General features: G+C 45.4%; 2 long non-coding RNA genes across 2 annotated transcripts in view; one reads left to right on the forward strand and one right to left on the reverse strand.

The window, feature by feature from the left end:
* Window positions 1-7,890: 7,890 nt before the first annotated feature.
* Window positions 7,891-22,517, reverse strand: part of LOC117063247 — a 91,064-nt gene continuing 76,437 nt past the window's right edge. The window contains exons 3-4 of the long non-coding RNA XR_004428831.1: window positions 8,215-8,317; window positions 7,891-8,113 (exon numbers count right to left, since the gene is read on the reverse strand). This is a non-coding gene — a long non-coding RNA (uncharacterized LOC117063247). The remainder of the gene's footprint in view (window positions 8,114-8,214; window positions 8,318-22,517) is intronic.
* On the forward strand, window positions 8,189-12,786 carry LOC117063253. Its single transcript, XR_004428836.1, has 3 exons — window positions 8,189-8,254; window positions 8,761-8,834; window positions 12,671-12,786. It is a non-coding gene; the product is annotated as an uncharacterized LOC117063253 (long non-coding RNA).

The raw sequence follows: 22,517 nt of genomic DNA on the forward strand, positions 1-22,517 counted from the left end.
GAAGGAAGTATAAATAGAGATTGCTAAACTCAGTCTTAGCCTAGTTAGTGGATAATATCTCACCAAGGCTAAAAGATCGGGAAAACAAGCACAAAGAATAGTGCAATTCAGAAAAGGGGCAGGAGGGCTGAAGTGTGAGATGGGGGAGTGGCCCAGGGTGGTGCACAGGAGAGTGATGAGTGATAAGTGCTTTGGTTCAGGTGGTAGACAGTCTGCCTCTCAAAGTAGCTCTGTGACTTTGGGAGGCTGGGCGTGGTGGTTCATGCCAGTAAGCCCAGCACTTTGGGAGGCTGAGACAGGTGGATCACTTGAGGTCAGGAGTTCAAGACCAGCCTGACCAACATGGTGAAACCCTTTCTCTACTAAAATATACAAAAAAATTAGCTGAGTGTTGTGGCATGCACCTGTAATCCCAGTTACCCGGGAGGCTGAAGCAGGAGAATAGCTTGAACCTGGGAGGCAGAGGTTGCAGTGAGCTGAGATCATGCCACTGGGTTACAGAGCGAGACTCTGTGTTTAAAAAAAAAGAAAGAAAAAAGAAAAAAAAAAAAGCTCTGTGACTTTGGGGAAATCTCTTTACCTCTCTGGGTCTTGATTCTTCTATTTGTAATAATGAGAGGGTTGGAGGAGCAAAGCGGTTCTTGAACTTTAGCTTGCATTGGAATTACCTAGGATGCTCATTAAAACACCAAGTGTTGGGCCCCCTCCCTGGAATTTCTGACTAAATGTATCTGGGGTGGGGCTCAATGCATTTCCAATAAGTTCCTAGGTGATGCTGATGCTGCTGGTCTGGGGACTACATTCTGAGAACCACAGGACTAGAGGAACCCTCCGGGCTGTATTAGATCTGAAATCCTGTAATGATGAGCAGACGTCAAGACTAAATATAACAGTGACTGCGGTTCTTGACGAAGGCGATTTTGCCCTGCAGGGACCATTTGGCAATATCTGGAGACATTTTTGATTGTCACGCCTGGGGGGGAGGTACTACTGGTATCTAAGTAAATAGAGGCCAGGGATGCTGCTGAACATCCTACTGTGCATAGGACAGCCCCCTGTGATGAAGAATTAAATGATCTGGTTTAAAACATCAATAGTGCCCAGGTTAAGAAATGCTGCTTTAAATGATCCAATTCATCTAGATTTGAGTTTGCAAGAGATTGGTAGATGTTGGAATATACCGGGTGGAAAGATAGATGCTGACTTTTCATTGCTCTGAAGGGAAAGATCTATATAAACGACGCAAGATTCTTTGAGCTAGATTCCTCTTTCCAGAGTTTTTGCTCTTTGCTCCAGGACCTCACTCAAGGCTGGACAGGGTGATTATGGTGCTTGAGAAGTTTGTAGATTTCAGATCCCAGGGAAGCTTCCTGACCAAACATAAGGGCTGGCTCCCAGCAGGGCGCATTCGCAAAGCAACATCCGTCTAGGACCGGGAAGGCCGGCTGGGTTCGAACTGGACCGGGTGTTGATTGCATTGCGTTTCCTTTCTCCACTTGCTTCCAATCCATGGGCTAGAGAACGAGGGCAGCCCTTGTGGACTCTGATTCGAAGCTTCACATATCAACTCCCTACATTTGCAGAACATTGTAAACCAGAAAGACATGTGGGTGTGTGTGTGGGTGTGTGTGTGAGAGGGAGAGAGAGACAGAAATTTTGCATTTTGTGTGTGTGTGCATGTGTGTATGGTGAGAACCACGTATTCAAACCATTCCCTATTTCTGCACCTCATCCTGCCAATTACAGTCTGCTTGGTGGTGTGAAACTGACAGCCGGCAGCAGTGATGGAGACAGGAGGAACGGTGAACAAGGGCTTTGTGCATTCTCAGCTTCAGAGAGAATGTTCAGTGGGGCGGACAGGCATGTAACTGGCAGGTTTAGGAATCAGTAAAAACCAAGAACTGGAAGTCCTAATTTATCGTCTGTTTCAATACAAGGCTAGACACAGGCTATTTAATATAATGCATTGTTTACAAGTGGAAGAGAGTGGGAGTTATTGATGCATTACAAATGCAGGCAAATGCATCTCATAAGCCGAGGGGTAGGTAATAACAATTGCAGAAGACTAAATTTGACTTTAATCCCCTGAAGAATGGCATGCATACAGCTTAAAATGATAAAAGCTAGAGGGGGTGAGGAGAGTGGGAAAGAAAGGAGGGAGAAAAGGAGGCAGAGTGAGACAGAGAGGTTGAGAGACAGACAGAGAGAAGAAGAGAAATGCGAGCTGATTTTCTCCTGGGATTATCTATTTCTTGATTAGGAAATAGAGTGGAAATTGAGAGAAAAGATTTTTGAAGACCTTGTTTTGATAAACAGCGTCATGCTTGGCAGGGTGTTTTCGGTAGCAGGTCTGGTGTCTGCGTGGTCAAGCAGCTTGGAACGATTTACAGACCTGCCAATCCCTTAGATAATCCCAAAGGCAGAAATAGAAAACAAGTCCTCGTTTGATTAGTGCACGTAGCCTGGTCTGTGTCCTTCTCCTGGGGTCTTTAGAGCAATGGCTACAGTGACCGGCTGTACACAAGCTTGCCTTGTCTTTGGGGTTAAAATTCCCCGACTGTTGACACAGTGCACGATGCTTTGGGCAGAGTAGGTGTCCTGTGAATGGGGGCAGTGTGAACATGGGGTGATGCAGGCACTCACGAAGAAAGGATGTGTCTGGACTCCATATTTCAGTCTCAGCTGTGAAAGTGACTTCAGAGTAAGCAAAAGAGAGTCAGCTCCCCACCCATGCTGAAATCTCTCTGCATTATTTATTGACAAAGGTGTCCAAATACTGGGTGGAAAACCACATGATAGGGCACCTCCTACCCCTGGTGCAGCCCACTCCTTTGCGGAACGGGACTTAAGAATGATCACCACGTATTGGGTGTGTGGACACCGCTGTGCTGAAATCGCTATGTGGCTTATCTCTCTTTATGCTTATATCCAGCTTAGGAGGTATTAATCATTATTCCCTTCTAAAGGATGTAGAAACTAAGACACAGAGAGGTTTCACAGCCGGTAACTGGTGGAGGAAGGAAGGACTCAAACCCAGGCAGACTGACTCTGCAAGCTGTGCTCTTAATCATCAAGGTCGTTCTTCCTTGAGTTGACCTGAAGTTTGCCTCTCCCACCTCCCTGCGGGATCTCATTGCAGCGGTTAGTCCCATGCGATGGTGTGCCCAGTGCTGGATTTCCATTATCATCATAAGTCACATTTGCCTGGTTTCTGGATGTGTTTGCAGGGCACCATCTGCCTTCTCTGGTGATCCAGTGGCAAACAGAGGGAGAAAGGAGATTGGCACTAGAAGATCTTCCTGTGACAGCTTTCTAACGGTGACAGCCAAGTGCACCCAGCCTGGGTCATGGAGCACAGAAAGTCCCTGGTCATAACTGCATGAAGTCACTATTTGTGGATCACTCTGAGATAAACAAATGAACTCACTCCGGAGAATAAACAGTGGTCTGGGTGACCCCATCTGTGTGCTTAGGCTGGTTGAATTCTGAGGACAGCCAGTAATCTCACCTCTCTAGGCTAACCCCAACATAGCAGGCTCTGAGCAAACATTTGTCAACTATCTGATCTGACAGCATTCCGGCTGAGAGCAATGCTGCCAGTCCATGTCCTCAGAAGGGCTGAGCCTGGAGAGAGAACACATTTTTATTTAGAAGCTTGATCTTGACCATTTGTCCATGTCTTTGGGGTAAATAGATTTCACAGCCTGGAGTCCTATTCCCTTGCAACTGGCATATATTTTTGTGCTTTGTCTCTTATGTATGTTTGCCTAGGAGGCGTGATGGGGCCATTGCTCCCTCCTGGTTTCCTATGGGAACTTGTGGACAGGTCACCTTCTCAATCTAGGATAGAAGTGCTCCCAGGATATTTCAAAGTGAGAAGCTAAACTAGTCCAGACAAAATACATGGCATGCCCCAAACCAAATGGATTATTTCCTTCTCTTTCTGAGTGCCATTTCTACTGAATTTCTACGATAATTTTCGCAGTCACACAAGCTTGAAAAATCAGAGACATCTTTGTCCTCTCTTGTGACTCTCACATCCAATTAGTTGCCCAGTCCTAGTTACTCTGTCCCTGGAATGTCTCCCCCTAAAAAGGCGTGTAGGTAGTTCAGGTCTTTTTAACATTCATTTGATCAACTGTAACAAACTACTAACTGGTTTCCTTGCCCCCAGCTATCAATTCACTTTGGATGCTCCTGATCCTGCACACAGGCAGAGAAAGAGCTTCCTAGTGCAGTGGTTTTCAAACTGAGCCCTAGGAGCCCTAGGGTTTCCCTGCCGTTTTAAGGCCTTTTCAATAAGCGAGGGACCAGGGCTCAGGTCTGCAGGAGTCTCTTGGGGCCCTCACTGCAATTCAACCAGTGTCAACTTCTAATTCAATTTCTAATTTTTTTGAGATCTGAAAAAAAGACTTAAAAAGTCATAAAAAACTCTACTTTTTTTTTTTTTTTTAATCTCTTTTAGGAGTTTGATGTGAGATTCCACTTAAGGAAATGTGTTGCTAAGGATTTTAAAAACTGTTGTCCAAAATACAAGACCCTACTGAAGAAGCTATGAGATAAAGTCTTTGTCTTGACTTGAAAGCGCTCCAGGCAGGGTTTGGGGAGCCATTTGCTCATGGGAAAGTTACCTCCTTGGTTCTCAAAGACCCAGAGACTAATGGGGACTGGGAAATTTAGGTTTCTTACAAACCAGGGGTAGGGGATAGTCAAGAGTGAGGGGAGTTGAAGGAATGATGGGTCAAGTTGGTTCACGCTCCAGTGTTTGTTATCAAATCACTGGAAAGGTAAAACTGGAAATGGTTTGAGCTGAAGCTGAAATCTAACAGGAGAACCATTGAGATACCCCCATTGCACACCAGCAAAGGACATTTCTTCCTCTGCGGTTGCCAGGGTGATGTGCATCTTTGGTAGTCTACAGAAGGAGATGATTCCCTTGAATTCTTGCCTCATTTGTATCTTACAAGCAGAACCAGAGAACAAAAACTCAGTTCAAAGTAGAACACAAGAAGTGCAGCATTTGGGGTCCAGCTTTCCTTCTGGTCTCTGAAATGGAGTGTGTGAGGTTTCTTAAAACTGGACTCAGGTATGCTCTGCCTCCAGCTTCAGCTAAAGAGTCAGCTCTTCCTTTCAAAAAGGGACAACTGATCCCTTGAGAAAGTTGTGGCCTTTGTTTAGGAGTCTTTTCTGATTTTGTCTGTCATGCACAAGATCAACACTGAGGCTGGGTGAATACTTGGAGCAAATGAGTCGTTATATGTGAAAGGAAATCTAACATTTACCAAATGCATCCTTTATGCGGGGATTCAAAGCAGGTCAGTCTGATGGCAAAGTGTATGTTCTAGCCACCATAGCATGCCATGGAGATAATTTAGACACTGTGAATTGCATATGAGTGTTCAGTATTATTATTATTGTTCTCTTAGTGTTTGAGAGGGCATAAAACTACGGTTCTCAGAGAAGAATGAGGCTGTATTTTAAAAATGATTTTACTATGCCTTCTCCAAAAGAGATTTAAATTGGTTCAGAATAAAAAACACAGAGCTAATAACACTCTGAACCATTAACCCAAGAGTGAGATGACAAGAACCAAGTCATAAAAGGGAGCCAGGAAGTATTTCTAAATCAGAAAATGTAGGCTAGATAGCCACTTGTCCTGACTCCCAAGAGTCCACTGCTAGTATCTTTTCCAAAGTCTGTGTTCAGCAATATAACATTAAAAGTGGCAATGGTGGGGCTATTTACACCGTAGAAATTGGCAAATGTTTCAAACTGGGAGCTTCTTTCTCCAGGTGAACTGGTTGTTAGACATTTGCCAGCACACCATTTGGCTAACAAATGCTACTACAAGCTAGTATGATGTGCTTTTGGCATTTGGCTCTGCTGTCCAAGGGGTGCTGGCTCCCAACTCCCTGCATTCAAGGGGAATGGGTTCCATTGTGATTGCTGGTGGCAATGGTAATGCCATCACCCAGTTGGGTGAGTAGCTAAGATGAGAAGCATTGTTTCAGGGACTCTTTGCTTTCAAGGAACACTGACTCCAAACTTAATGGAGTTAACTTACATTAACTCCATTCAAGTTAATTTAAGCAAAAAGAGAAAGTCATCAGAAGGATACGAGTGTCTCTCAAAGAACCCAAAGATACATTCCTGGGTCCTAGGAATGGCTGGAACCAGCAATTAGAAAGCCCTCAGACAGGAAGACTATCTCTCCACTCTCTCTCTCCCTCTCTCTCTGACCAATGCATATTCTCATCTGCTTCTCTCTGGGTATCTGCTTCATTTTTGCTTTCTGCAGACTCCATTTCTCAGTTCTACTTCCATGTGGACCCGATGTAGTCTTCCCAGTCTTGATCAGTTTCCAGCTTAAGTACTCCCAGGAGGCCAGCTAGAACTCCTGTATTTCAATAATCTCTTCTTAAAAAGAATCTGATTGGCCCAGCTTGGATCAGGTAGTCATCCCTGATCCAACCAGCTGGGGTTGAGGGGATAAGGTCTCTTGCAAGGACACTGAGAGAAGGCTCCCTGAGATAGGGCAGGGCGAGGCAGAAAGATGGGTTGACTAAGTATCTGCGATTAGCATGCATTCATTTCCCTTGGTAGTAGCACCAATGCTAAAGGATGAGGATACCAAGTTCTGGAAGACATGACACACCATATTTGTTATTCTCCTCTGAATATGCATAATCATTTCCTTGGATGAAGAATGACTTGTATTAAATAAGAACTCTGTTCTTTTTTTTTTTTTTTTAGATGGAGTCTCACTCTGTTGCCCAGGCTGGAGTGCAATGGTGCGATCTCAGCTCACTGCAATCTCTGCCTCCCGAGTTTAAGCAATTCTCCTGCCTCAGCCTCCTGAATAGCTGGGATTACAGGTTTGGACCACCATGCCTGGGTAATTTTTGTATTTTTAGTAGAGACGGGGTTTTTCCATGTTGTCCAGGATCATCTAGAACTCCTGGCCTCAAGTGATCCACCCACCTTGGCCTCCCAAAGTGCTGAGATTACAGGCTGAACTCTGTTCTTAAGCTTTAATGTTCATGTTTCTGGTTATATAGTCTATATGAAAGGAAAGAGAATAATAGTGGGAAATGGGGAGAAGAAAGAGAACCACAGCAGTGAGGAACCATGGCCATGCGGAGAAAATACCAAACAGTCCTGTGGCTTGTGGCTTGAGCGCTGTCTCTAGCGGGTCAGCATGGAATTTGGCCAAAACAGATATAAGTCAGATTTAGGTCTCAAGCATTGACGCCTGATGCAGCATTTATTTATTTATTTAGAGACAGGGTCTCTGACGCACAGACTGGAGTGCACTGCTGCAACCTCAGTTCACTGCAATCTCAGCCTCCTGGGCTCAAGCTATTCTCCCACCTCAACCTCATGAATAGCAGGGGCTACAGGCATGCACCACCACACCCAGCTAATTTTTTGTATTTTTAGTAGAGGCAGGGTTTTGCCGCATTGCCCAGGCTAGTCTTGAACTCCTGAGCTCAAGCAATCCACTTGCCGCAGCCTCCCAAAGTGCTGGGATTACAGGTGTGAGCCACTGCACCTGGCCTGAGGGCAACATTTACGGATGAGGAGACTCTCATTGTGATTGTGCTATTTGCCCAGTTTTCCACACTGATAAAATAGGCACTAGTTTAAGGAGAAAGAATCTGGGCCACCTTGGGTGTGCTGTCTCCTAGGACTCTGAGCAGAGCACCTTTTCCTGGGGAATGGTGGGGGAGGTGTGGTTGTGCTTAGCGGTGTAAAGGTATTGGTGTGTGACATACGCCACTATGTTTGCAATACAGACATCACGATCATTGATGTAATTTATTGCACACTGCTTCAAATGCTGTTCATACATAATTTCTAATCCTTGCTACAATCTTGCAGCATGGATGCCTGTGTTACCATCTTCAGATAGACAGCTGGGGGTCTCCAGAGAGCCAGAGCTGCTCAGTTGGCACACGGGAGGGCCAGGAATGGGATCTCTCTCTCTCTGGCTTTAAAACCCATCCTCCTCCTTTTTAAATTTTTTTATTTTTATTTTTTTGCCACATGACACCCCCAGAAACAGAGTCAGACATGAGAAAAGGGATCAAATGCATAGCCATCCACAGAGTTCCTGAAAAAAGAAAAGAAGGATTGTTTTAAGGACTTATTTTCATTAGGATTTCATTCATGACTTATTTTCATTTCAGCTTCTATGTGGTGATGAATATTTACCTTATTTGAAGCTGCTGTTGTCAAAAGTTATCTGGAACAGGTAATGTGAGTCCTTTGGAGATCTCTCTTTGAAAATGAAAATAGAAACAACACACACTGGGGCCTATAGGAGGGAGGAGGGAGAAGATCAGGAAAAATAACTAATGGGAACTGGCCTTAACACCTGGGTGACAAAATCATCTGCACAATGAACCTCCATGATACAAGTTTACCTGTGTAACAAACCTGCACATGTATCCCTGAACTTAAAATAAAAGTTAGAAAAAACGAAAAAATGGAAAATATATGTACATATATACTTTGTATCTTTGAGTAATTGGTTCCTAATGACAATCATTTCTTTCCTCCAATTCAGTTCAGTGGACAGGACATGTCTAGGCAGGAGAGCGGCAGACAGGGTGAAGGGGGCACCAGGTGGAGGAGCCCTGGGAAGTGCAGTGGTGAACAAAACCACTTCCAGGGTCATTGGCTGCAGGAGCAAAGCAAAGCAGAGTGTTCATTGTGATGTGTCCTGGAGAATGATTTGCTGTGCATTTTCCTTTTTAGCCTATCTACTTCCCCTGTGAGTAGAACTGCAAGACACACCTTTTTGGATTTTGAAGAACAGAGAAGCCTTTTAGGTGCGTTGCCCAGAAAACCAAGAAAAAGCTCTGGTGGTTTGTTGCTCTGAACTTTGAAATCTTCGAAGTTGGATGTCCCCATATTCTCATGTGTGTGAGAGTCTAGGTATTCTGTATATATTGTTAAGATCACAGGAGAACCAATCTGTGTAATTTGGAAGCCATTTCAACCAGAGTCAGATATTTTAGGAAATATTAAAACTCCTCACTTGGAAATGAATTTTTTTGTATCACGTTTAAAAAATTGTAGTAAATAGATATAACATAAAATCCACCATTTTAATCATTTCTAAGTGTACAGGTCAGTGGCACTGAGTACATTCATGTGGTTGTGCAACCATCACCCCCACAATATCTCCAGAACTTTTTTCATCTACCCAAACTGAAACTTGGTATTTCTTTTTCTTTTCTTTTCTTTTTTTTTTTTTTTTTTTTTTGAGATGGAGTCTTGCTTTTTTGCCCAGGCTGGAGTGCAGTGGCACATCAGCTCACTGCAAGCTGCACCTCCCGGGTTCACGCCATTCTCCTGCCTCAGCCTCCAGAGTAGCTGGGACTACAGGCAGCCACCACCACGCCCGGCTAATTTTTTGTATTTTTAGTACAGATGGGGTTTCACCGTGTTAGCCAGGATAGTCTCGATCTCCTGACCTCGTGATCTGCTCACCTCAGCCTCCCAAAGTGCTGGAATTACAGGTGTGAGCCGAAACTTGGTATTTCTTACAATAACTCGTTTTCTTTCCTTCCCTACAACCCCTGACAACCCCCATTCTTTTTTTTTTTTGTGAGATGGAGTGTTGCTCTGTCACCCAGGCTGAAGTTTAGTTGCATGGTCTTGGTTCACTGCAATCTCTGCCTCCCAGACTCAAGAGAGTCTCCTGCCTCAGCCTCCTGAGTAGTGGGGATTACAGGAGCTCGCCACCACAGCTGACTAATTTTTGTAATTTCTTAGTGGAGATGGGGTTTCACTGTGTTGGCCAGGCTGGTATGGAACTCCTGACCTCAGGTGATCCACCCACCTTGGCCTCCCGAAGTCCTGGAATTACAGGTGTGAGCCACCGTGCCCAGCCCTTGGCAACTACCATTCTACTTTCTTTCTTTTTAAAAAAAATTTTTTTTGAGATGGGGTCTCGCTCTGGCCCCCAGGCTGGAGTGCAGTGGCAGGATGTCAGCTCATTGCAATCTCTGCCTCCCAGGTTCGAGCAATCCTCCCACCTCAGCCTCAGTAACTGGGACCACAGGGACGTGCCACCATGCCTGGCTAATTTTTGTGTGTTTTTGTAAAGATGGGGTTTTACCATTTTGCCCAGGCTGGTCTTGAACTCCTAAGTTCAAGTCATCTGTCCACCTCAGCCTCCCAAAGTGCTGGGATTACAGGCGTTGAGCCACTGTGCCTGGCCTACTCGCTCTATGTGTAAATCTGACTACTCTAAGTATCTCATGTGGTATTTGTCCTTTTGTGACTGGCTTATTTCACTCAATGTCCTTAAGGTTTCCCCATGATATAGCATGGCTCAGAATTTCCTTCCTTTTTAAGGCTGAATAATGTTCCACAGTATGTATCTGCCACATTCTGTTTATCCATTCATGCAAAAATTGTCCAACGATATGAACATTTAGGTTGTTTCCACCTGGAAATACATTTCCATTTTATTTATTTATTTATTTATTTATTTTATTTTATTTTATTTTTGAGACCAAGTCTTGGTCTGTCGCCCAGGCTGGAGTGCAGTGGCACGATCTCGGCTCACTGCAACCTCCACCTCCCAGGTTCAAGTGATTCTCCTGCCTCAGTCTCCTAAGCAGCTGGGATTACAGGCATGCGCCACCACACCCAGCTAATTTTTGTATTTTTAATAGAGACAGGGTTTCACCATGTTGGTCAGGCTGGTCTCGAACTCCTGACCTCATGATCTGCCTGCCTCGGCCTCCCAAAGTGCTGAGATTACAGACGTGAGCCACCACACCCAGCCTCAAAATGTTTTACCTGAGAACAAATACTAATTACTGATTCATAGAGACAACCGTTTTAAGTTTGCATATAGGACTGTCAAATATAGTTTGATAGCAATGCTGTTTCATAGATTGAGGATCCAAACACCCCATATAGGATTGTAATCAGGTTCCTCATATCCAGATATCATATCTAGATCCAAAGCAAGTTGGGATAAAACATTCTATTGGAATAGATTCTGTCATTTAAATATATTTGATTGCTAATTACAGATTCTGCCTACAGTAACCAACCCTCTGCCAATTACTAGAAAGTAAAAGGTGTGTTATGGCAAAAACAGGATTGATGATCTAGGATCACGTATCCTTGAAACTTACATGGTTTAATTGAGTCTTTGACGCAATTACTCTGCTATACCAGAGTCAGGCTGCAAGAATAACTGACTGTGGTCAGGGGCACATTTGCCAAGTGTGTTCTAACACAACAGAGGGTGTTTTCGCTGTGTTGGGAAAGAGAAACAATTTCCATTTGGATTTGCAAATTGCTATTCCTGTCTAAAGGAGCAAACTGATAACACTCCTAATCTCCTTTTAGGAATTTTGGGGAACACAGAGCTCACAGGCAGAGGTACTCAGAGAGAGACACAAAGCCACAATCATGTAGAAGAAAACGCCAACCCTGAAATGGTAAATTATTGACAGCTGGGCATTCGGCGGAGCGCACTGAAAGGAAAGTAGGCACTCTGCTGTAACCACAACAGATGCAGCCTGTTTCTAAAATCCAAGGCCAGGAGGCAGGTATTTTCTGCAATTAATAATAATGACACTGATATCAGGAAGTAACCATTCTGGCACAGACTGGCAAGGAACAAGAACAGCCTGGGACACAGAGATCGCAGAGGCTGGATAATGTGAGAAGAAAATGAGTCCCTATGGGATGAGACAAAGGCAACTCCTTGTCACATTTGACTAAGGGGTTTCACCAGTTCCTTAATGCCGGGAGACTGGAAGTTAATATCAGAAGAAACCTGTACATACTTCTTATTGTTGTTTGTAGGATTATGTTCACGCTAACTGCATAATGAGGCATGTGTAACTGTCATTCTATGGCGCACAGTCATTGATTGGCAACCAATGTTTCTGTTGTCTTCATACTGCCCTGAGTTAGGGAGCCTCTTCAGGGGTTCCCGGAGACTGATCTGTGAAGCAGCTGGAATATCTGACTTCTGCAGGCCCCATTCTGGTTCCTGAACATTGTCCTAAGGAAAGACATTCCTAGCATGAAGTGCTCCTGTCTGCGTGTGCTACGTGTGACTCAGCTCTTGTTTTCAGAGTTGATAGTAGATCTAAGTTTACTGCCTTGATCTATTTATAGGTTCTATTATCCTTTTTGGTTTTTCCAGTGCTTTCTTGATGCTCCCACAGATCTCAGGAGATGTAACACAGGAGTGGGGAGACATACACAGTACCAAGAACTGAGTTCTTCCTGTGGCTTTTCTCTGAATAGAAAGAGAAGGGAAAGAAAACAAGAAGAGAGAAGGCATAGAAACATGTTTTTTGGCCAGGTGCAGTGGCTCACACCTGTAATCCGAGCACTTTAGGAGGCTGAGGCAGGTGGATCATGAGGTCAGGAGTTCAAGAGCAGCCTGGCCAAGATGGTGAAACTCCATCTCTACTAAAAATACAAAAATTAGCCAGGTGTGGTGGTGGGCGCCTGTAATCCCAGCTATTTGAGAGGCTGAGGCAGGAGAATTGCTTGAACCCAGGAGGCAGAGGTTGCAGTGAGCCAAGATTGCACCACTGCACTCCAGCCTGGGCTACAGAATGAGATTCTGTCTCATAAACAAACAAACAGAAAAAAAGAAACTTTTTTTTTTTTTCCCTAGGGAGCTAGGCTAGTCATGATTAGACTAGTGATGGGAGCTGAAGAGAGGCCATTCGCACTGCCTGGATACAGCAGCCTGGGCGCAGGGCCAGAGGGCACCCATCTGGCTGCAGGCCCGCAGGTGCCCCGTGAGGTTCGTCCCTTCAAGCTCAGTAAAGCATGTATTCTTTTGAATTGTCTAGATTCTCCCTCCAACGTTTACAGACCCTGGTGCAGAGAAATTGCTTTGCTAAGAGGACATGGATTACTTTTCTCTGCAAATTCTTATTTTGGGGGAATGAGAAGGGAGGGCTTAGGAAAGATGGGTAAGGTTAGGCTTATGTTCTGCAGAGTGACTGCTAACTGCCTTTTAGTTTTAGTTGATGGCTCTGGGGCCTGGCTTCTGAGACATGGTATCACTCTAGTTCCTCAAGTTCAGAGTCACCACTGGTTTTCTGGATCACTTCGGATGGGCCCTTTCTCTTAGCCTCGGTTTTGACATTGGTAAACTGGAAAATTCCAGGCCATTTCTTTGTGTGTTCTTCACGAGGATATAGGACAACCATTAAGGCTGTGTTCTAGAAAATAAAATACTTACTTTGGGTAAGAGAGTCTAGATTTAATTTTCTGTGATGATTTCATAGATTCAAAAGGCAACTTGAGAACATTTTTGCTTTGGTCCCCTCTATTCTGTATGACAGAACTCCCATCCAGAGTCAAGTCTCCCCAACCCCACCCCGTGACACTTGGCTGTTTCCATCAGCCTTTGTTGAAATATCTTGTCAAGTCTAAATCTTAGACCTTTAGGTTCTTGTGCACACCATTCAAAAATGATTCTATGTAGATGTGACTGTAATTAAACCTGCTTTTCCTTTACAATGTTGTGAGATTGACATCTGAGCAGCATAAGTCCTTATTTTTCCCTTGTCAGATTATTTTCTTTATTCAGATAAAGCCTGTGTTCTATTTTGAATGCTGGGAGAATGGAGATTTTCTTTTTTCCTTTGGAGTTTGAAGTAATTAGAGCCACAAATGAATTTTTCACATTAGGAGGGATGTTTTGTCTTCCAATCTGCACCTGCTCAACCCCATTTCCAGTTATTTGGAGATTGTTGCACTAAAGAAGAGGAAATACTTATGCTGGGATGGAGGGAATCACTAATGGCTAATCAATAACTGTGGAGTTTTTCAAAACTCTAAAGAGACGGCACAGTGTTGGGATAAACAGTGGGATCATTGAGTGGTGGTTTCCCTGGTGTGGGGTTCCTGGAAAGATCCAGAATTGATCATCAAACATCTCCACTTACATGTCTCTTAGTCATTTAAAATTCAATAACAAATGTATTATTCTCCGTCACCTCTCGGCCTGCCCCCAAACTTACTTCTTCTGTATCTCTTCCAGGCTTTGTTAAGGTTGTTTAACATCCACCGTCTCAGAGCCCGAGAGTCCTAGTCTCTCCTTCCTCACCCTCTAGCATGGACACGGGTTGGCTTCTTACCATTCCTTTCCTCTCCTATTGCTCACAGTGCCCGGATTTCAATTTGTAGAATTACTCCTCTCCCACCTGCCTCCCTGGGTATTTGCTACGCAGTTGTAGCAGAATTTACCCCTAGTCCACTTGGTGGACCCTGATTAGTCCAAGGCTTTTGAACAAATCCTTTAATGGTTTCATCTCTCTTGCCATGGAAATTGTCTTAGAGGTTGGCCCACATCATTCATTGTGTGGCCCTCCCCTGGCCCTGAGATTGGTTCTGACTGGTCCAAACAGAGTAAATGCATGGCTTTTGTGTGATGGTCGGAGAAAGGAAAACTTGTTTTTTTGCTTTGAAGAAGGTGGTGCACAAATATGAGGTTGGTTGACAAGCTCAGCCCTTTGACTACCGTGAATAAACCCAGTAGGAGGACACAGCCCATCACTGAGGGAGGCAGAGCCTAGTGCATCACAGAGAAAAAGAGTCAGCGCCCAAGGTCCCTCTCAGTGAAGCACATCTGAAGCCCACTTTACTGCTGCACTCTTCCCATCACATGAGCAAACCAGTTTTCTTTATTGCTTATGCCAGTTTGTATTGAATGTTCTGGTAACCCAAAGTATCCTTGGCTAATATATACCCTCGGTCATTTACAACAACCTCCCGATTTTGCTTCTTTCGTAAATCTCAAGTTCAACCTGTCTCTACTATCCTTAGTGTCACTAGATAGTCACTATCTTATTTATTGGGACCCAACTTAATTTTAAATAACAGCTTTACCATTGAGAAACTTTCTAAGAATACAGAAGCCCAATAATTCAGAGATTAGAAAGCTGACTGAGGACCCCCCAAATGATCACGTACGGGAGTGTTTTATATCCCGCGGGCAGGTCTTCTGTAAAGAAGGCCCTTCCAGGGCTCATTCTATGCTGGCTTCCCAGCATCATCCTCCCTGCCCCTTGCTTCATGCCACATGCTGCAGTCACACTGTGTTTTTTGCAGTTTCTCAAGTCCCACATTCTTTTAAGACTTGTTATTTTTTTTTTTATTCTGTTGTATATTCTTATTCTCATGTCTGGAAAGAAGTCCCTCCCTCTTCCACTGAAAAGAGTGCCAGTCATCCTGCATCCCCTGTGGGACCTGGGAGGCTTCAGGCTGCCAAACTGGGACAGATGATGCAATTGATAGGGCTGAGTAGGACCAGGGATGAGACTAAGCTAACTCTAAGCATAGCCCAAGCTGTTGAGTCAATGCACAGATTGATAGACAGGTGTAGACAGGGCTTGAGAGCCATCAGCAATCTAGACAGGCCAGGGGTCAGAGCCAGAGGGTCTAGCAGAGTGATATGGTTTGGCTGTGTTCCCACCCAAATCGCATCTTGAACTGTAGCTCCTACAATTCCCACATGTTGTGGGGTGGACCAAGTGGGAGGTAACTGAATCATGGGGGTGGGTCTTTCCCATGCTATTCTCATGAGAGTGAATAAGTCTCACGAGGTCTGATGGTTTTATAAAGGGGAGTTTCCCTGCACAAGTTCTCTTCTCTTATCTGCCGCCATGTAAGTAGTGCCTTTCACCTTCCACCATGATTGTGAGGCCTCCCCAGCCACATGGAACTGTGAGTCCATTAAACCTCTCTCTTTTGTAAATTGTCTTTATCAGCAGTGTGAGAACAGACTAATACACAGAGTCAACAGAAGTCATTCAACAGAAGCCTAGTTAATGGTGCTGCTGTACAGGAGATGCAAAACAGAGCCTGAATCCCAAAATTTCATGCTACAGGTGGGCAGCCCTGGGCCCAGCATGGTTAATTCTAAACAGGAGGCCAGGAGATAGGAAGAGAATCCTCTTCTTGATTGAGGGAGTGATAGGAAGATGCTGAAATGCATTTCAGCAGTCATCTTAACCCAGGGGATGAAGGGGATGGCTCGGAAATCAGAATTGCATGGGGAAGACTGCTCAGTTTTATTTCTTATTTTCAAAAGGAGTTTGTGAGACCACTGCAGGTACCTCCCTCCAAGGAATCCTAGGATCTGGCGATGAGGAGATGGGAATATGGGATGTGTGTGGGGTTTTTTTCTTTTTTTCTTTTTTTTTTTTTTTGAGACGGAGTCTCGCTCTGTCGCCCAGGCTGGAGTGCAGTGGCCAGATCTCAGCTCACTGCAAGCTCCACCTCCTGGGTTCACGCCATTCTCCTGCCTCAGCCTCCCGAGTAGCTGGGACTACAGGCGCCCGCCACCTCGCCCGGCTAGTTTTTTGTATTTTTTAGTAGAGACGGGGTTTCACCGTGTTAGCCAGGATGGTCTCGATCTCCTGACCTCGTGATCCGCCCGTCTCGGCCTCCCAAAGTGCTGGGATTACAGGCGTGAGCCACCGCGCCCGGCCTTTTTCTTTTTTTCAAAGACAGGTTCTGAGGTTCTGGTTCTGTGACCTGGACTGGAGTACAATGATATAGTCATAGCTCACTGGAACCTCAAACTCCTAGGCTCAAGCAGTCCTCCCACCTCAGCTCCCCAAGTAGCTGGGACTGCAGGCACACACCACCATGCCTGGGAAAGTTTTGTTTTGTTTTGTTTTGTTTTGTTTTGTTTTGAGAAAGAGTCTTGCTCTGTCACCCAGGCTGGAGTGCAGTGGTGTGATCTCGGCTCACTGCAACTTCTGTCTCCTGGGTTCAAGTGATTCTCCTGCCTCAGCCTCCTGAGTAGCTGGGACTACAGGTGCCTGCCACCATGCCCAGCTACCTTTTTTGTATTTTTAGTAGAGACAGAGTTTCACCGTGTTAGCCAGGATGGTCTTGATCTTCTGACCTCGTGATCTGCCCACCTTGGCCTTCCAAAGTGCTGGGATTACAGGGGTGAGCCACCATGCCCAGCCAATGCCTGGGAAATTTTTAAATGTTTTGTAGAGACAGCATCTTGCTATGTTGCCCAGGTTGTTCTCAAACTCTGGGCCTGAAGTGATCCTCCCACCTCAGCCCCCCAAAGCGCTGGGATTACAGGTGGTGTGTGCCAACATGCCTGGCCAGGATGTGTATATTTTAAATAAGCTCATCAAGTAATTCTGATGTTGCCTCTACTGCCCTTTGTGCTCCAGGATTGCCCTGGGGGGAGATCTTGCATCCGCTTGTATCTTTTTTATTTATATTTTTATTTATTTTTTTGAGACAGGGTCTCACTCTCACTCATGCTGGAGCGCAGTGGCATGATCTTGGCTCACTGTAGCCTCAACTGGGCTTAGGTGATTCTCCTACCTTGGCCTCCCAAGTAGCTGGAACTATAGGTGTGAGCTACCACGCCTGGCTAATTTTTTGTATTTTTTGTAGAGATGGAGTTTTGATATGTTGCCCAGGCTGGTCACAAATTCCTGGGCTCCACAATTTGCCTGCCTTAGTCTCTCAAAGTGTTGGCATCACATGTGTGAGCCACTGTGCCCCGCCGGCTTGTGTCTTTAGCTCTTCTGTCCCCATCTCCTCCCTATACTCATCTAACTATGCTCAGTCACTGCCTTTGCTTGTGCTATTTCAGAATGTTCTTTTCCATCGTGCCCTTCTGGTTACCCCATGCATCCTGCTCCTCCTTCCTAGCATCCACTAAAGCATTCTACTCTTAATTCCATCTCCAAACTTTCTCTCCACGCTTAACCCTGGGTTAAACTCCACACTCCTTTTTGTCACCACAATAACTTGACACTCCCTTTCAGAACTCATACTTAGCCTCGTTGTTATTGTTTGTTTGCTTCCCTTCTGAAACCTTGAAGAGCCAAGACTATGCTTTGTCATCTTAGGAGCCATAGCTGTGCCTGCTGCATAGCAGGCTCAATGGCTGTGGAAGTGCATGGATACCCGTAAACAAATGGAATCAAATGGCACGAAGGCCAGAAGGGTGATTTGTAATCCGCAAGGTGCAGTAAAGGCGTACCACATTATTATTATTGCTAGTCAATAAGACAGAAACCTCTAAAAGTCTTCAAGTTCTACTTCCTCTTGGATACCTATCTTGATTCTTCTCCAGACAGAATCAATGACTCCATTCTTGGAACTCCCTCAGTGTGCTGCATTAGGCAGTTTTTTTCCAGGATGCTTTATGCAAATTACCATTTATAGCTCATGTGCCAGGCTCCCTCACTAGACAGGAAAGTCCTTTAGGAGAGGGATGGGATGCATTAATCCTGGGGACCCTTCTCAGAACGCTCTTAAGTGCTTTGAACATTAATATTAGCTGACTTCCTGCCCTCTTCCCTCCCCAGGGCAAATATCTTCATGTGCACCCACCTTCTCCCCTTCCAGTCTCAGATGAAGCAGCCAGCCTCCTGTCTTCTATTCTCCTGTGCCCTGGGAAGTTGAAGATGAGAGTGGATCCTGTGCTCTCTTTAATCACTGGCAGCTAATGTGTCCGTGCAACGGATAAATGCGAGAAGTCTCTTCGCCTCCCTGAAAGAGGCCTTCATGCTCATGCTGTCTTAGTAAAAAGGATGTGGAGAAACTGGGGACCCATTAGTAGAAGCAGGACAGAGAAGAGAAAAGGGGCTGTATTGAGAAGAGCACTTCCAGAGTAGCCAAGGGAACTGAGGAAGGATTTGCTGGCATCTGTGCAGCCCCAGAAGCATGCCTGACTGAGAAAGGACTGGGCCTGGGATTGGGTGGATTTAATTAGAATGGGTACAGCCTTGCTGGAGCAACCTCTGATGCCGACCTCTGTATCTGGCCTGAGATTTGGTGCTTGCCTACACTTAAGTACAGATACCTTGGTTTTTGATCCTGTCTGCTTGTCGGGAGGTAGTGCTGTTTTCCTCAAGTGTTAGGCCTGTGTGGCTACGGAGAACTGGTGACTGTCCAGGGAGGAGGCAGTGGCTGGAGGGGAAGGGCCCCATTCCCAAGGCCTTTGTCACAAATAGAACCCAGAGCCTCCGGGACGGCAGGGGAGGCAGGAGTTGGCCGGCGCTGCAGGGCATCACAGGACTCTGGGGCAGGAAGGAACCTTAGAGCCTACACAGTACACTGTTTAATGGATAAGAACACTTCCAGGTGAGACCCGGAGAGCTTAAGTGATTCACCCAAAGTCATTCAGAGAAGCAGGACCTCAAGAAAAGACCCGGGCTCAGCCCACAGCTTGAGCTTTGCCCACACCACTGCAGCCCGGATATCTGTGTAGACAAATGCACTTCATGGAGGTCAACTCAAGGGCCTCCCTCCATCCTCGAGGGCCAAGAGTCCACATATGGGTCAGGGGAGAAGCTTACTTGGACCAGGAAGACATGAGGGTGGGTGGGGGAGGGGGTCACCCTTTGCTCCAGTGGGTTAGTACTCATCTATCTTATCCAGCAATTTATTAGCTGTTTTATTACCATGGGCTAATTGTCTACTCATGATGAGTAGGGCTGCTTTCCTCCTCTCCTCTGCCTGCCCCTTCCCTCCTCCCTCAATCCCTCCTCCCTTCCTTGTTTTCCCCCTCCCTCTCTGCCTCCCTCCTGGTTTCTTTCTTGAACACCACTTTTGTGGTGGACATTGTGCACTGTGGCTCCAGAGTTGAAAAAGATCCATTTCTGTTCTCCAGGAACACACAGTAAAGAGGGGAGGAAATGAGCAGGGGGTTGGGTGCTGTTCGGGGATGAATCTTGTACTCAGGGGTAATACAAGAGACTTTCTAAGATAGCTCGGGAAAGAAAACGAGATGCCCTTAAGGCCACCTTCACCGTTCACTGTGAGAACCGCATCCATATGGTGCCTGCACACATGGATATATTTTCCTCTCTTCGTTGATGCCTCCTTGAATTTATTTATTTTTGTTTGACCTTCCTCAAACTTTCATCTACATTCATGCCTTTTAACAAACAACAAGCAAGCTGAAAGACCATGCACACAGACACTCCCATGTGGAATGACCACCCCATGCGAATACATGTGACCCCATAAACATTCAAGAGTACAGATGTACACAAAGGATGGTCTGGATATGTACGCAAGTTGATGCTTGCACCTAGATATGAGCAGAACTACATAAACACACATGTAAATGCATGTATGAAAAAAGCTGTATCAATATGTGCTGAAAGATTTTTGACTTGAGGAAAGTCATTTCAGTGCTTTGTTAAAACAATGACAACAAAACAGAATTGAGGCAGCTCGGCCAGCTTTCGAGTGATTTAGAACTCTGATTGCCTTGACTTTGATGGCAGAGTTCATTCAGAGAAAACACTTGGGGAAAAGCAGGGGACATCAAAAAAAGCAGTAGACACCTGGTTGATCCTCTCAGAGTACATGGCTTCATCTGGGGTCCCTTGGTGCTTTGTGCAAATCTCTGCTAGAAACCCTTCTCGGTGTTGCAACCACTGGTTCATCAAATCGTTTTTCCCACTAGACTGCAGGCTCCTTAGAGGCAACCTCAGTGTGGGAGTCATCTTGATGTTCTCAGCCCTGAGCGCAGTTCCTGACAGTAGAGGTTCAATAAATGTTTGTTGACCTAGAGGATTAATTGCTCTAACTAAAATGAGTAGACAGGGAGCACACAAGGCCACTCCTTAATGTTGGTGTTTTTCCCTCTGTGTTAGTCTGTTTTGCACTACTATAAAGGAATACCTGGGTGATTTATAAAGAAAAATGGTTTCTTTGACTCATGGTTCTGCAGGCTGCAGGCATCTGCTTGGCCTTCGGTGAGGACCTGGGGAAGCTTTTACTCATGGCAGAAGGCAAAGGGAGCCAGTGTGTCACATGGCGAGAGAAGGCACAGGAGGTGGGGGGAGGTGTCATGCTCTGTTAAACAACTGGCTCTCATTGATCTAATAGAGTGAAAACTCACTCATTTCCCTGAGGATGACACTAAGATGTACATGAAGCATCTGCCCCTGTGACCCAAACACCTCCCACTAGGTCCCATCTCCAATAGTAGAAATCAAATTATGACATGAGATTTGAAAGGGAGAAATTTCCAAACCATATCTCCCTCTCTCTCAGTGTGGAAGGTAGCGTGGTTGGGATCCCTGAGCCTTTATTTCAACCTCTGTTCCTCTAGAGTCTCTATTACTCTAGAGTCTGGGAAGCTAAGAATGACACTCCCGAACTCCCTTGCAGCTACATCTCTGGTTGTGACGTACATGATATCAACCAGCTACACTAGGGGGAGACTTGAATTTGGAGCTGAGAAGGGTAGGGGACTGGATTGCAGCAATGCGGGGTGGCTTTGGATTCATTGGTTGTAGTGGTAGCTTCCTGATTGGACTAGGAATTTCCTGATTGTGGCAGGAAACTTAGTGGTACAGTTCTGTGCTGTAATTTTGGGAGTTGCTTCTGGTAGCTTAGTGATATGGTTTGGCTGTGTCCTCACTCAAATCTTGTCTTGAATTGTTGTTCCCATAATCCCCATGTGTCATGAGAGGGACCCAGTGGGGGTAATTTAATCATGGGGGCAGTTACCTCCATGTTGTTCTTATGGTAGTGAGTTCTCGCGAGATCTGATGGTTTTATAAGGGGCTTCCCCACACACACTTCACTCTGCACTTCTCCTTCCTGCCATCATGTGAAGAAGGATGTATTTGCTTCACCTTCCCATGATTGTAAGTTTCTTGAGGCCTCCCCAGCCCTGCTGAACTGTGAGTCAATTAAACCTCTTGCCTTTATAAATTATGCAGTCTCAGGTAAGTTTTTATTAGCATTATGAGAATGGACTAATACACTCAGTGTAGAGTCTGTCTTCAATACAGTGAGCCATGCATATGATTCCTTGTTGTAAATCCCTTCCTGTTAAAACTGGGGAAAGTAGATTGTGCCTTTTATGAATTATCCTGATGAATACACAATCACAGGACAGGTGCCATCAGTGCCTGCATTTTAGGGAAGCCAGAGTGTTCATGTATCCATTAGCCTTCTTATTAGTGTGTCCATGTGGAAACGTTATAAGAGGTACAAAGACCACCCTCTTCTTACATAATACAATCTGCCTTATGCTATTGGAGCTTCATCAATGAGAAAGACCAGTTTGCTTAAAGTCTGGAATTGGAGAGACAGCAAGAAAGCTAGCAGCTAGGATGCAGCCCCAGTATGACGCAACAGAAAATGGCAGCCAGCCACACAGTAGGAGCCACAGCAGGCAGGCATGCAAGAGAGTGGTTTGGACTGAATGTTTCCTCCCAAATTCACTTCCTGAGGCCCTAGTTCCCAAGGTGGTGGTGTTTGAAGATGGGGACTCTGGGAGGTAATTGGGTATGGAGGAGGTCATAGGGTAGAACCCCCATGGTAGGACTGGTGTCCTCATAAAGACATGACCTAACCAGAGCTCACTTGCTGCCTCTGCTCTGTGAGGATACAGAGAGAAGATGACTGCCTACAAGCCAGGAAGCAACCCTCACCAGACATTGGATCTGCCGGCACGTTGATCTTGGACTTCCCAGCCTCCAGAATTGGGAGTA

The sequence above is a fragment of the Trachypithecus francoisi genome, unplaced genomic scaffold (genome assembly GCF_009764315.1).
Source record: "Trachypithecus francoisi isolate TF-2019V2 unplaced genomic scaffold, Tfra_2.0 Contig01554, whole genome shotgun sequence".
NCBI lineage: Eukaryota > Metazoa > Chordata > Mammalia > Primates > Cercopithecidae > Trachypithecus > Trachypithecus francoisi.